Raw genomic sequence first — 12,862 nt, 5'->3', positions numbered from 1 at the left:
TTTCTATCTTTAACGGAAGGGTACCAACAATTTTGCCTACGTGTGTAAGCATGGGACTCAAGTGCTCTGAGGTGTAGAAATAGTAAACTCTAGCAACACTTCTGCTTCAAAACTCTCACCTCACTCAAAAGGCACAACCACAACACATCCACAGATATTAATACTACATAAAATACAGTTAACAAGAACGATACAACTAATTTACCAGTCTCAATTAAATTGTGATGCCTCCATGACCAATTTAAGCAAATGAGACTGAGGACAACTATGTACAAGAAAAGTCAATATGGTGAGAAAGCCTGCATATTTTTGACAGCCTATTTGTAGACGAATTCTGCTCTTCTCTCCTTATGAGTGGCAAACCTCTCAATGACCTTCTTCTTAAAATCAGGAATGTCTCTGACGAGTTTCTTCTCCATGGAGAGCATGGCCAGAGCATTAAGGCGATCCTTCGTCGCTTCATGGGCTGGTGCTGCTGGTCAGGTTCACTGTCCTCACACAGAGAGGAAATGGAGGCCCTGGTCCAAAAAAATATAGTCTGAGTTGCTAATTTGCCATCAGACTCCTTAATGTGCAATTCTATTCATTGTGTGCAATATACTCATTCTTGTTTATTAGTATATTTATATAATTCACTTTTTTAAACTTTAGTCAGTTTTTTAGCATTTTTATATTACATTCATGAGCGAGATGCAATGTAATTTTATTCTGCTGTGCATTTAGCCTGTGTATAATCTGAATAACAATTAAATTAATCTTCAATCTTCAATAACAACTAGGCCTCTTCTAGAAATTGACCTGGTGGATTGTGTTTATTGCATTACGTAATGGAAATTTTCATATCTGAGTAGGCCAAAGTTAACCATGTAACTTTAGAGAATCTCAGGGCCTCACAGCTAGTAGTCCTTGTCACCATAAGCATTAAAACAGTGACCCGACAGTTTTATCTTCTGTGACTGTAAACAACAGAGGGCTGAAGTACTTGTTATGTCTTGTGATCTTCTGTTGTCTGTTCTGTGCTGACGTAATGATTCACTTTCTATCTTTCTCTTCTTTGCACTTACCTGTGTGTTATGCTTTAGTATGTATAAATACTGACTACTCTTGTGTTCGGGGCTCACTTGCCACAGCCCACTCAGGTGGCTGTGCTCGTAAGTGCAGTGTTTGGGATTTTCCATTGGTAGGCATATAACAGGTCCTCTTTACTATATTTGACAAAAGATGTTGTTTTGCTAATTCGGGTTACAACTATGCCCTGTGGTGTAGATATCAAAACTATCCCCAGTAAACCCATAAAATCTCTTCCCATCAGGTTAATCGGACAGTGTTTTGATAACAGAAAAGAGTGTTTGAAATCCCCCTCAATGTTATCCCAGCATGATAGTGGAACTGTGTATCTTTCTACCTCAAATGATGTTTTTACCATGTATAGTAAGTTTTAGCTTTGGCATCTGTTTATATGCGTCATGTGAGTACTTAGCATATAGTTCAATAGCTTTCTCTTTACCAGTTTCCTGTACAGATTCAAGATATTCTATGGCTTGTGAAATCATGAGTTGTGTCTGTGGTCTTACGTTCTGATGTGCAGATAGGTCACTGTTTCCCGTCTCCGTGTCAAAGCTAGATGAATCCTTCACCATCCTCGACCCCTCCGCTAGTCAATCAGCCTGTGTGTCCTGGTTCTTAGGGCAATTCTTTGCCCAGTGTCCCGTCTTTCCACATCTGAAGCAGGCGTCGGATCTCCACCTACCTCCACCACTTCGGCCATGGCGGGATTCTTGACAGTCTCAAGGTTTCCGCATTCCCAAGTGATGCAATTGCGTTTTATCATCTCACTGATCTCTGGTCTCATTGATGAAGCGGCCCCGAAGATGAGCTTCCCAGGGACCGACCTCATTGTTTCCCCTCATGGCAGCTGGTTGTAGGAGACCACTGTGTGTTGTGAACCTCTGTGAGTCTGAAGGTACGCAGACACAGTCTGAAGGAACTGGCCTTCTACCTCCGAGAGGTCAAGGCCCAGTTACGTGCTGGTTAATCTTGTATGACAAAGAGATTTTCCAAACAGACGGGTTAAAGCATAATAATACAATTTATTCCGAACAATTAATGTTGCATAAGTAAAAATAAAAGAGTATACAGATATCTGGATCCAGTCTACGTGTCCCTGACAACATACAGTGCATGGGTCAGTTCGTGAAGTCTGAACCCCGAGCTATCCCTGATCCAGCGTTTTATGGTTTACACAATATTAATATTCATGAGTTATGGCACGTGATGTTTCTGCTGCATGTCTTCTTCTTCGTTATCTCCTTCTGGCTCCGTCCTCTCCTTGACCTTGCAAAAGAAAACAGCACCTGCCTCCTCCCTTTTCCTCACAATCACTCTATTCATAACAAATCCAACAGTCAGGTTATTGTAAGCATTCTTGGACATAATAAATCCAACAAGTCTCATCGTCTCTTGCTTGCACAGTGATATTTTGTCAATGTTCATTCTCACTGGGAAAGCAGTCTTTACATCATTGTAAAGTCCAGTTATGGTGTTTCTGTACTGGAGATTTACTTCGTTCTCCCAGTCTGGTATTGTTGGGCTCTGGTCATTCAGAGGGAGCTTGTCAGCTACCTTGGCGTAGTTGTTGCCCATCTGGGACAAGAGGAGCCGTTGTAGTTCAGTTGTGGTGGGCGTGGGGCAGTGTATGGTGGAGGCTTGGTTGCTGAGCTTGCTGGGCCCTCTTCCCCCGTCATGGCTCCTTTCACTGGTGCAGGTGGAGATGGAGCACTGGGCAGCACTGCCTGGGCCGGCTGTCGTCGTCGAGTCCAGATCAGGATCTAGTTTGAGACACTGAGACATGGATTTTAGTGGCGCTGTCCCTGATTTTTGGTTTTCTGTCCCTGATGGTTGCTTCTTCTACTTTGTTTTTGTTTCTCCTCTAATTTGTTTTTTAAAGCTTGGAGCTGTCTTATGCTAAAACTGCCCGTGCTTAGAAATCCACACTAGTTAACCCACACATCAAGTTGGTAAAATACTTTTTACTGTTTACTGTTTACTGTATTTGGTGGTCATATCTTGGATGTTAGGCGACATTAATTGAGGTGGATTATCACAATTCTTTGAGTATCCATTTTTACTATGATTTGCACCCATTTTAAAAAATAGTTTTAAAGATCTCTTCAATATCAATGTACTTTTTAGTTAGGGGCCTTGGACTAAGGAAGGGAAAGAATTTTTTATCAAGATTTTTGCTTAAAGATTTCTACAGGTTATGTACTTGTATATACTTCAACTCCTACAGGTGGTTATGCTTTAACTCCAGTAAGGTTATACTTCAAGTTACTCTACCCCCCCCCCTTTTTTATTTTTTATCTTCTAGTGGTGATCAGTCCAACTAAATCACACTCTCTAGTAATATATCAGTTTGTACACTATACGAGATTACAGTGTATGAATCTTTTCTCTATGAGTTTCCAGAACTCCTTTTAGTTCCCAGAACTCCTTGGTACCGTATTATGCTAGCCCTAGATTCTACAGCGGTTTCCAAAACCTGCCCTGTTGACACGTCTGTCACAAACACCCTCGTTGGTGATGAGAATCTCTTTTTTTTGCATAATCAATTTAACAAGTCTGATGTACTCTGTAACACATATAAGATAATGAAAAAAAGAAATAACTAATATAATATAGGCATAGGAATGAAAATAAAAATGAAAAATAAAAAAGATAAAAAGATGGCCATGTGTTTTCTCCAGGTTTGGTCAGTTTGTCGGAGAAGTTGTGCAACAGGTCTCTGTCGTCCCCCATGCTCCTGCATTAGTATTAATGTCATGTACCCGCCCCGGTCGTCAAAAGTCTGTGTCAATGGTCTGGTGCAGTCTGTTAGGTCCAATGTTGGAGGAGATTTAGAGCTAGTTTCAAATCAACAGAAGCTTTTTCTGCTTCAGGTGTCCAGATAATCTTATATTATTGTGTAAGGGCAAAATTTGTCAGATTCCATTCTGTGTCTGAGAGGAGTTCAACTGATCTGACTGTGTTTACCGCAGAAGAGAATCAGAGACCCTGTGAAAATCAACTTTGGGGTCCGCTGTTTACTCCCAACCTGTAGCATCATTACACCTTTTAGTCTAAGGTCCCAAATCTTGCCACCTTTCATCCTTCGATTTGACCAATGAGACGTTGGGATCAGAGTGTGGTATCTGAAATAGAGACTGAAAAAGTGTGTCAGGCAGAGTCACTGAAACAGCCAGTCAAGCTTGAGTTTGTCCTTATCAAGGCCCTCTCTGTACCATTTGTTTTCAAACTCACTGTCTACTCCAAAAAGAGATAAGCGAGTTGCATTGCAAGTCATGTTTTCTCATAATATCTGTGTGTGGCTGTGGAGAGAGCTGTAGCTTGATTTATGAGTGTCATTAACAGAGTTAAGTGCAGTGTTTGGGATTTTCCACTGGTAGGCATATAACAGGTCCTCTTTACTATATTTGAAAAAAGATGTTGTTTGCTAATTCTGGTTACAACTATGTGGTGTAGATATCAAAACTATCCCCAGTAAAACAATAAAATCTCTCCCCATCAGGTTAATCGGACAGTGTTTTGATAACAGAAAAGAGTGTTTGAAATCCCCCTCAATGTTATCCCAGCATGGTAGTGGAACTGTGTATCTCTTTACCACAGATGATGTCTTTACCATGTATAGTAAGTTTTAGCTTTGGCAACTGTTTATATGTGTCATGTGAGTACTTAGCATATAGTTCAATAGCTTTCTCTTTACCAGTTTCCTGTACAGATTCAAGATATTCAATTGCTTGTGAAATCATGAGTTGTGTGTCTGTGTTCTTACGTGTCTGATGTGCAGATAGGTCACTGTTTCCCGTCTCCGTGTCAAAGCTAGATGAATCCTTCACTGTCCTCGACCCCTCCGCTAGTCAATCAGCCTGTGTGTCCTGGTTCTCAGGGCAATTCCTTGCCCAGTGTCCTGTCTTTCCACATCTGAAGCAGGCGTCGGATCTCCACCTGCCTCCACCACTTCTGCCATGGCGTGATTGTCTCAAGGTTTCCGCATTCCCAAGTGATGCAATTGCGTTTTATCATCTCACTGATCTCTGGTCTCATTGATGAAGCGGTCCCGAAGATGAGCTTCCCAGGGACCGACCTCATTGTTTCCCCTCATGGCAGCTGGTTGTAGGAGGCCACTGTGTGTTGTGAACCTCTGTGAGTCTGATAAGGTACGCAGACACAGTCTCATAGTCTCTCTGCTTGCACAGTGAGATTTTGCCAATGTCCATTCTCACTGGGAAAGCAGTCTTTACACCGTTGCAAAGTCCAGTTATGGTGTGCGAGGGGCAGTGTATGGTAACGGCTTGGTTGCTGAGCTTGTTTTGCCCTCTTCCTCCGTCATGGCTCCTTCCACTGGTGGAGGTAGAGGTGGCGATGGAGGTGGAGATGGAACGCTGGGCAGCACTGCCTGGGCCGGCTGTTGTCGTTGCGGGGTCGAGTCCAGATCAGGATCTAGTTTGAGACACTGAGACATGGATTTTAGTGGTGCTGTCCCTGATTTTTTTGTTTTCTGTCCCTGATGGTTACTTCTTCTACTTTGTTTTTTAAAGCTTGGAGCTGTCTTATGCTAAAACTGCCCGTGCTTAGAAATCCACACTCGTTAACCCACACGTCAAGTTGGTCAAATACCTTTCACTGTTTACTGTATTTGGTGGTCATATCTTTGATGTTAGGCGACATTAATTGAGGTGGATTATCACAATCCTTTGAGTTTACTATGATTTGCTCCCATTTTAAAAAATAGTTTTTTAGATTTTTGCTTAGAGATTTCTACAGGTGGTTGTACCTTAATATACTTCAACTCCTACAGGTGGTTATGCTTTAACTCCAGTAAGGTCTTACTTCTAGTTACTCTTTCCCCCCCCTCTTTTTTCTTTTTCTTCTAGTGGGTGGGTGATCAGTCCAACTAAATCAACCACTCTAATAACAATATTATTATTATTATTATTATTATTATTATTATTATTATTATTATTATAATATCAGTTTTTACACTATGTGTGATTATAGTGTATTTTATTCTTTGAGTTCCCAGAACTCCTTCGAGTTCCCAGAACTCCCTGTGTATTTACACTTATACAAGATTACAGTGTATTGATGTTATCCCTCTGTGTTCCCAGAACTCCTTTGAGTTCCCTGAACTCCTTGGTACCGTATTGCGCTAGCCCTGGATTCTACACCGGTTTCCAAAACCTGCCCTGTTGACACGTCTGTCACAACCACCCTCGTTGGTGGGAGAATCACTTTTCTTTTCATTCCCCCCACAGCGCGTCTTTTATCCCCCTGTACAGCTTCTTTTATCCCCCTGTACAGACACTGTATGAATGAATTCTATTAATGTATGCTTTTTCTGAATGAATTCTTACTTACCAGAAGGACAGAGTTGTTGTTTTTTTTCTTTGCCACCTGGTTCTTTGGATCACAGCGGTGAGCGAGACTTGGTCCTTCGGCGTCAGGCCCCCACTTCTACACCCTTTTTATGGGGAGGTTGAGGTTAGAGTCCCGGACTCCAGCCGTGCACGGTCTTTACCCTCGCACAGAGTTCCAGCGGTCCCGCTCACACGAGTGATCCTGCCGACAACGCCAAATTGTGGTGGCAGTTTCTGTTAAAACAAGACACAAACCAAGGTAACAACTTGTCTTTCAGTGAATTTAATAAAAAGGCATACATCAATAACTAAAGCATCTGCAGATGGACTCACGAGCACAGCCACCTGTTGTGGACTGTGGCAAGTGAGCCCCGAATACAAAGAGTAGTCAGTATTTATACATTTAAAGCATAACATGAAGATAAGTGCAAAGAAGAAAAGAAGAGAAGGATAGAAAGGGTATCAATGCGTCAGCACACAGCAGACAACAGAGCATCACAAGACATAACAAGTATTTCAGCAATCTGGTGTTTGCAGTTACAGAGAACTAAAATGTCAGGTCACTGTCCTATGGTGACAAAGTTGAACATGTGAGGCCCTGAGATTGTCTAAAGGTACAGTGTTAAACTGCAGATATGAAAATTGCCATTACAGGTGTTCATGCCCATTGGCTAAAAGGCAGTGAGAGTGGCCTATAACCAAAAGGCCCATAACTTCTAGCGGATTCACGTACCATGGCCAAACTCATGAACCGCTTGTCATAGACTCTTGTGAGAGGCACCATTGGTCTCAGCAGAGTTCCTTTTTCATTAGTGATGGTTTGCCTTGCCCGCTACAATTTAGCGTCAAGTATTGTACTTAAGTACAGTTCTGAGGTATTCAAATATTTCCAATTATTGCTACTCTATTCTTGTACTCCACTGCATTTTGGAAGGAAATATTTTACTCTTTACTCCAAGACATTTATTTGACAGCTTCAAGGGAGTGCTATGTTAAATTTGGTGCAATTTTGACACGCGACTGATTCAATATTAATATACTTTGAATAAACTACACTGTTGGGCCAAGAGCAAGTGAAGGATGACCAGCCTGACTGGTTAGCTGTGCACCTAGAGCGTCTCCAAGATGCACACACACTAGCAAGTGAGTGTGCGGAGCGGAGGGCTGCAGAGAGAGTGGCTCAGCAACAAGAGAAGGTGTACTGTCCGCCTGTTGATGTGGGGCAAATGGTGTACCTCCGCTACCGGCAACCCGGAAGGAATAAGATCCAGGATGCTTGGGCAGCTACTGTGTATAAAGTTGTTGATGTCCAAGGGACAACATACACAGTACAGCCACTGGAGGGAGGGCCGGTGAGGAGGGTGCATAGGTCCAACTTGGGCAAAGTCACCATGCAGCTTGTCTCATGGATGAACCTCCCTTGGGTAAAGAGTCAGAGACTGAGTTAATGGATCCAGAGTTTGTGATGGTGGAGGAAGTCAGGTATCCAACAGATGAGCAAAAAGCAACTCTGGAACCTGAGCATGTGGATCTGAGTATGGATGAGTCCGGAAATCATCCAGAGGACGTGACTGAGAGCGTGTTGGAGAAGGAACATGATTTGGAGGTGAGACCTGTGCCTGCGCCAAGGAAGAGAAAGGAGGAGAATGTCAGGGTAGACACGCCCATTCCCCCTCCGCGCAGAAATCAGAGAACAACAATGGATATGCACAAAAATCCCTTTAACTTACCTAGGTCAGAGTGCAATGCAGTGTCTCTTAGTCCAGATGTATTCTCTCAAGTGCTAGCGGGCATGGTACACTATTCTTCACAACTTAAGGGAAGGACAGATGTGTAAAAAGAAAAAAAAGTCACCAAGGACGTTGACTTGCAGCAGGGGAGAATGTAGCCATAACATAGGAGAACATAGGGTACAAGAGTTTTGTATATAGCTGTTCTTTCTGTAGGGGTAAAAGTGCCCCTTTAAGACCAGCTCCAGTGTAGCTCACACGGGACCACAGGGCTTCCGTAGTTGCGAACCTGGAAGCTGCCATAACGAGGGAGATGGCGGCTGCCGAGGTGTGTATTTCTGTCCCTCGGCATGAAAAATATCCCTATAAATGTCCATAAAACTCAAAAAGGGTAATCTATGATGTTAGATGAGGATGTAGTGAAGAGAACGGTCCAAGTCTGATGAATGATGATTCTGTATTTGTATCAATTCCTGTAGATCGGTAACACGGGTTAGGTGTGTGATAATCCCCACCACGCTGATGAAAATACTAGACAGCGGGGTGGCGTAAGTGTTGATAAAGTGCACATGTGTATAGAATTATCTCACCAAAGTGTATGCTAACTACTTTAATGAAATGTGTCCCATTTTTGCATGTTTCTGCCTTACTTAGAGGGGAGACAGGTGACAGTGAGGAGTCCGCGTGTGCGTGTGGGAGCGCGCAGGCTGCACACTGCAGTGAGAGTGATTTCATAACTTTATTATGAAAAATGTGTAAATATGTGTATTCTTTGGGGCTTAGCAGTTGTGTTTATTTAATACTGTATTTCGTTTTTTTCTTGTTCAGAAATAAGCCACTACTGTTTTCTAGATATGAGTTTAACAAAGATGTGATTAGGAAGATTTAGGGGAGGTGATACTGAGCTAAAGTCTGCCATTCTATCATAGCTCGTGCACTGTATGTGTTTTGGTTGATTAGTACTACAGTAAACTGTTGACAGCTCAAAGTTGAATGTTAAAGGTCACCTATTATGCAAAATGCACTTTTCCATGTCTTTTAAACATCAATATCTGTCCCCAGTGTGTCTATAGGCCACCATAGTATCATAAAAGACCATCCTCTCTCTTTTTCTCCTCCTCCGTTTGTCCGGAAATGGGTGCAGAAAAAAAATTCGCTTTTTTCCTTGTATCTTGACGTCATTAGGGAATGCAAGTCACGTGAGGGTTTCCTGGTCGAACCAGAGAGAACCTTCAGTAGCTGACCCCGGCCCACAGCGCGTCACTGTCTCTCCTCCTCAACCTAACTTGAGCAAAGTAGCTCCCTACAGTTAGTCTGCAAGAACCAGCAGAACAGGCTTCATGTACTCCCATCATCTAAATATAACATGTTCATTCACAAAGGCTTTATGTAATTACACTGTTTAAACAGATGATATTTATATATTATATATATTTGATGTCATGCATGTAGCAGAGTACAGGTAGTAAATAGTGACTTGTAAGCAACACAACACATTTCTGTTTCACAGTCAAACTTTATTTGAGTAGACAGATGACAATATTAATTATTCACAGCATTTGTAATCATCTCACCTGTTAGTTAGTTATGTTAACATGGTACAGGAGAAAGTCTTCAGCTCTGGTAAACTATGGTAAGCTAAGCTCCGGTGGTCTGTAGTCATGGTAACACAGAGACAGCTACTACTGTAAATAATATACCATTACTCTGATCTTCCATACATTTATCTTTTAGCAGAAATAATGAACTGACTACTGTTTCACATCTTCTATTTTCCACCCTGATGGTCGCTGTGTTTACACACCGTGTCATAGCGGTAGCATGTAGCTAACCCGTTAGCATGTAGCTACATGGGTTAGCTACATGCTACCGGGTTAGCTTTGTATCTCCATGTAAACAGAGCCATCTGCCCACAGCTGTCTGCTCTCCTCTGGGATGATTCTGTCGGTCATTTCTCACAGATGGATCTGTAAAGACAGACGTAAAACAGAGTGTATGTTTACGGTTTACAGAGTTGATGCATGAGGTAAACACTGAGCTATAAACAGCATTATTTACCTGAGAGAAACCGTCAGGAAAACCTGGAATCTGGACCGCAGATGTTCATCATGTGTCGCCGATTTCTGATCAGATTCCTCCGGTAACGTGCGCTGGGTGAAGTTTCTGGTTTATAAACTTTAAAGTGGTTTATAAACTTTATTCTAGCTGCTATCTCTCCACTCGTCTCTCTCTCTCTCTCTAGAGAGAGAGAGAGAGAGAGAGAGCTTCTCCGGGAGGGAGGGGGAGGGTGACGCTGTTGTTGAGGACGTTTGATTGACAGAAAACGCTGACCAATCAGAGCAGAGTGGGAGGAGACAGAGGCTACAGACACAGAAATCAGCACTTTTGGAAATGGGCTGAAACAGAGGTTATAGAGACATGCTGGAATGCATGATCTGATTGTTTTTTTTGAAAAAAAACTTCAGAGACATGGTTTGGAGGTGTCTGAGACCTATAATAACTAGTTTAAATGGAGTATAATATGTGACCTTTAAGCTACATCGAAGAAAAGTGTTACAGGAAAGGTTGTTCATATGAGACATCTCATTGATGCCGTTTTGTTATCACTGTGACTATTTTAAAGACCCCAAAATTACAACGTTAACGCTGTTCTCCTTTAAGTGTAGTTGGGGAAATAAAAACCCACAAAAGAATGTTGCTCTGAGTCTTATTATTTTATGACCAGGCCACATTAAGTTCACTGTTAGTGTGTGTTAATCAACATATAAGTGTAATGTACTACTTAAACTTGCATCGGTTAATTCAAGGGTGATTATTGTGTTATTTTGTATTATTGATAAGAATTGATCAATTATTTTAGTGTGTAACTGATTGATTTTGCAGACCTGGCAGAGGTTGATTTGGCCTACACCCAGGCCATCATGGGTAACGGAAGAGAGAATTTTGCTGGAAAAGAGGTGCTGATATTAGGAGGAGGTGATGGAGGCATCCTTTTTGAGATGGTCAAACAAAAGCCAAAGATGGTCACCTTGTTGGATATATCCTTTGTGTTCTGTTGTGCTGAACCTTTTTTATTCCTGTATGTGACTTTGATTTGTCCCTAGGGCAATGTAGTCTTCTATCCCAGCATTTTACTAATATGTATAATTGCACATCTGCACATGAATGATCTTTAAAAAGTGTGTACATTGACCAGAAGGTGATAGATGCGTGCAAAAAGTACATGAGAGGTGCTTGTGGCGATATCCTCGACAACCTGAAGTGAGACTGTTATCAAGTGAGTGCTGAATGAATATTTATATGTTATATGTAGTCTTTGCCTCTTCACTGAGCCTAATATTGGTGCATGAAGCTGGTTATCAACTGACTCTTTTAAAGGTGCCCGGTGGGGTGTTCTTGTAAACAAACGGGGTCTAACAAATGTGTTCAATGCATTTACTTCTTCATAGAAAATGAATAATCAATAGTGATCCATAGTGGTCTAAAACTCCACAGGGAGCCTTTAACTCTGGGTTTCTCCAATCCAGCTCTGAGTGAGGCTTAAGCCACAGCAAAATGTGATATTCAACAGGGTGAAATGTATACAATATAATCGTATAACTATAATTTCCAAATATTTAAAGTAAAGCTATAAATAAGTGTAGGAATTATTATATGTCTTTAGTATAGAGTGAGTATTTTAGATTTATTATGGATATGTGATGCACATAAAGTTAAAAGTAATGTAAAACTGTTTCTACTAGCCAAAGCAGAGAGGAAAGGAGAAGAAAAGTAGTTAGTGCCTGATAAGACCAAAATGTTGCATTTATAACCGGAGGTAATAAGTCATATGGATTATTTTTCCAATATTTTTTATTTCCAATTATCATCACCTCGTTATTCTACAGTGATGTAATAATTGTAAATGCATCAATCAACACTGTCAGGAGTCCGGGCTACAGGTCTCAGGTAAAGCGCCACCTCCAAAACAAATGTTTTTCTGGTTGCACGAAAGAACTGACAGATTTTTAGGTGTAAACAGTTTGAGATTTTACTGAATCTCACACAAGAGAAAGTTATGTTATGTACATATTTTCCAAATGAAAAAAACGTGATACTTCTCGACACCGAGATGACCTTCATGTATCCTGTGTAGTACATCCTGTCTCAGGTTTTGTGGAATGACGATTCTGTTTTGCGTCAATAACAGTCCGTTAACAACGCTCAGCTCACCTCTAATGTGGTAGAACTGTGGACAGGAGCCTACAGGCCATCCTTTTTTCATGTTCACTATTACATGTTGCAGCTCTGTGTCTTTTGCTGTTTCTTCAGCTATTTGTCTGGACTTTGTGTCTGATACAGGAAGCGCAGCAGACACCATGTTCACATGGTGTTGAACATCCTCTTCAGTTGTGCTCACATCGTGCCCTGTAGGTGCTTGTGAGAGCGAAGTTTAGATGAGCTCAAAGTCATATCTCTGCATTTTCATTATCAGCCGCTGAAACCTTGGAGACATTTCGTTCAGGTTCTTTTTGATGATGGCGACTAGTGGACGATGGTCAGTCTCTACGGTGAAAGAGGGTAGGCCATATATGTAGCTGTGGAACCTCTCTAGGCCAAACACAAACCCTAGGCATTCTTTTTCTATTTCAGCATATCGACACTCAGTCTCTGTCATGGACCTGGATGCATAGGCCACTGGTTTCCAATGCTCACCTTCAGCCTGTAGGAGAACTG

At 41.7% G+C, this 12,862-nt stretch overlaps 1 long non-coding RNA gene across 1 annotated transcript; it reads left to right on the top strand.

The window, feature by feature from the left end:
* The first annotated feature begins 8,802 nt into the window (after window positions 1-8,802).
* Window positions 8,803-11,446, top strand: LOC141753351 (uncharacterized). The gene is made up of 3 exons (XR_012590435.1): window positions 8,803-8,871; window positions 11,030-11,177; window positions 11,327-11,446. It is a non-coding gene; the product is annotated as an uncharacterized LOC141753351 (long non-coding RNA).
* Window positions 11,447-12,862: the final 1,416 nt, after the last annotated feature.

Source organism: Sebastes fasciatus, chromosome 16 (assembly GCF_043250625.1).
Source record: "Sebastes fasciatus isolate fSebFas1 chromosome 16, fSebFas1.pri, whole genome shotgun sequence".
NCBI classification, from domain to species: domain Eukaryota; kingdom Metazoa; phylum Chordata; class Actinopteri; order Perciformes; family Sebastidae; genus Sebastes; species Sebastes fasciatus.
This window is presented reverse-complemented; position numbering and strand designations above follow the sequence as displayed.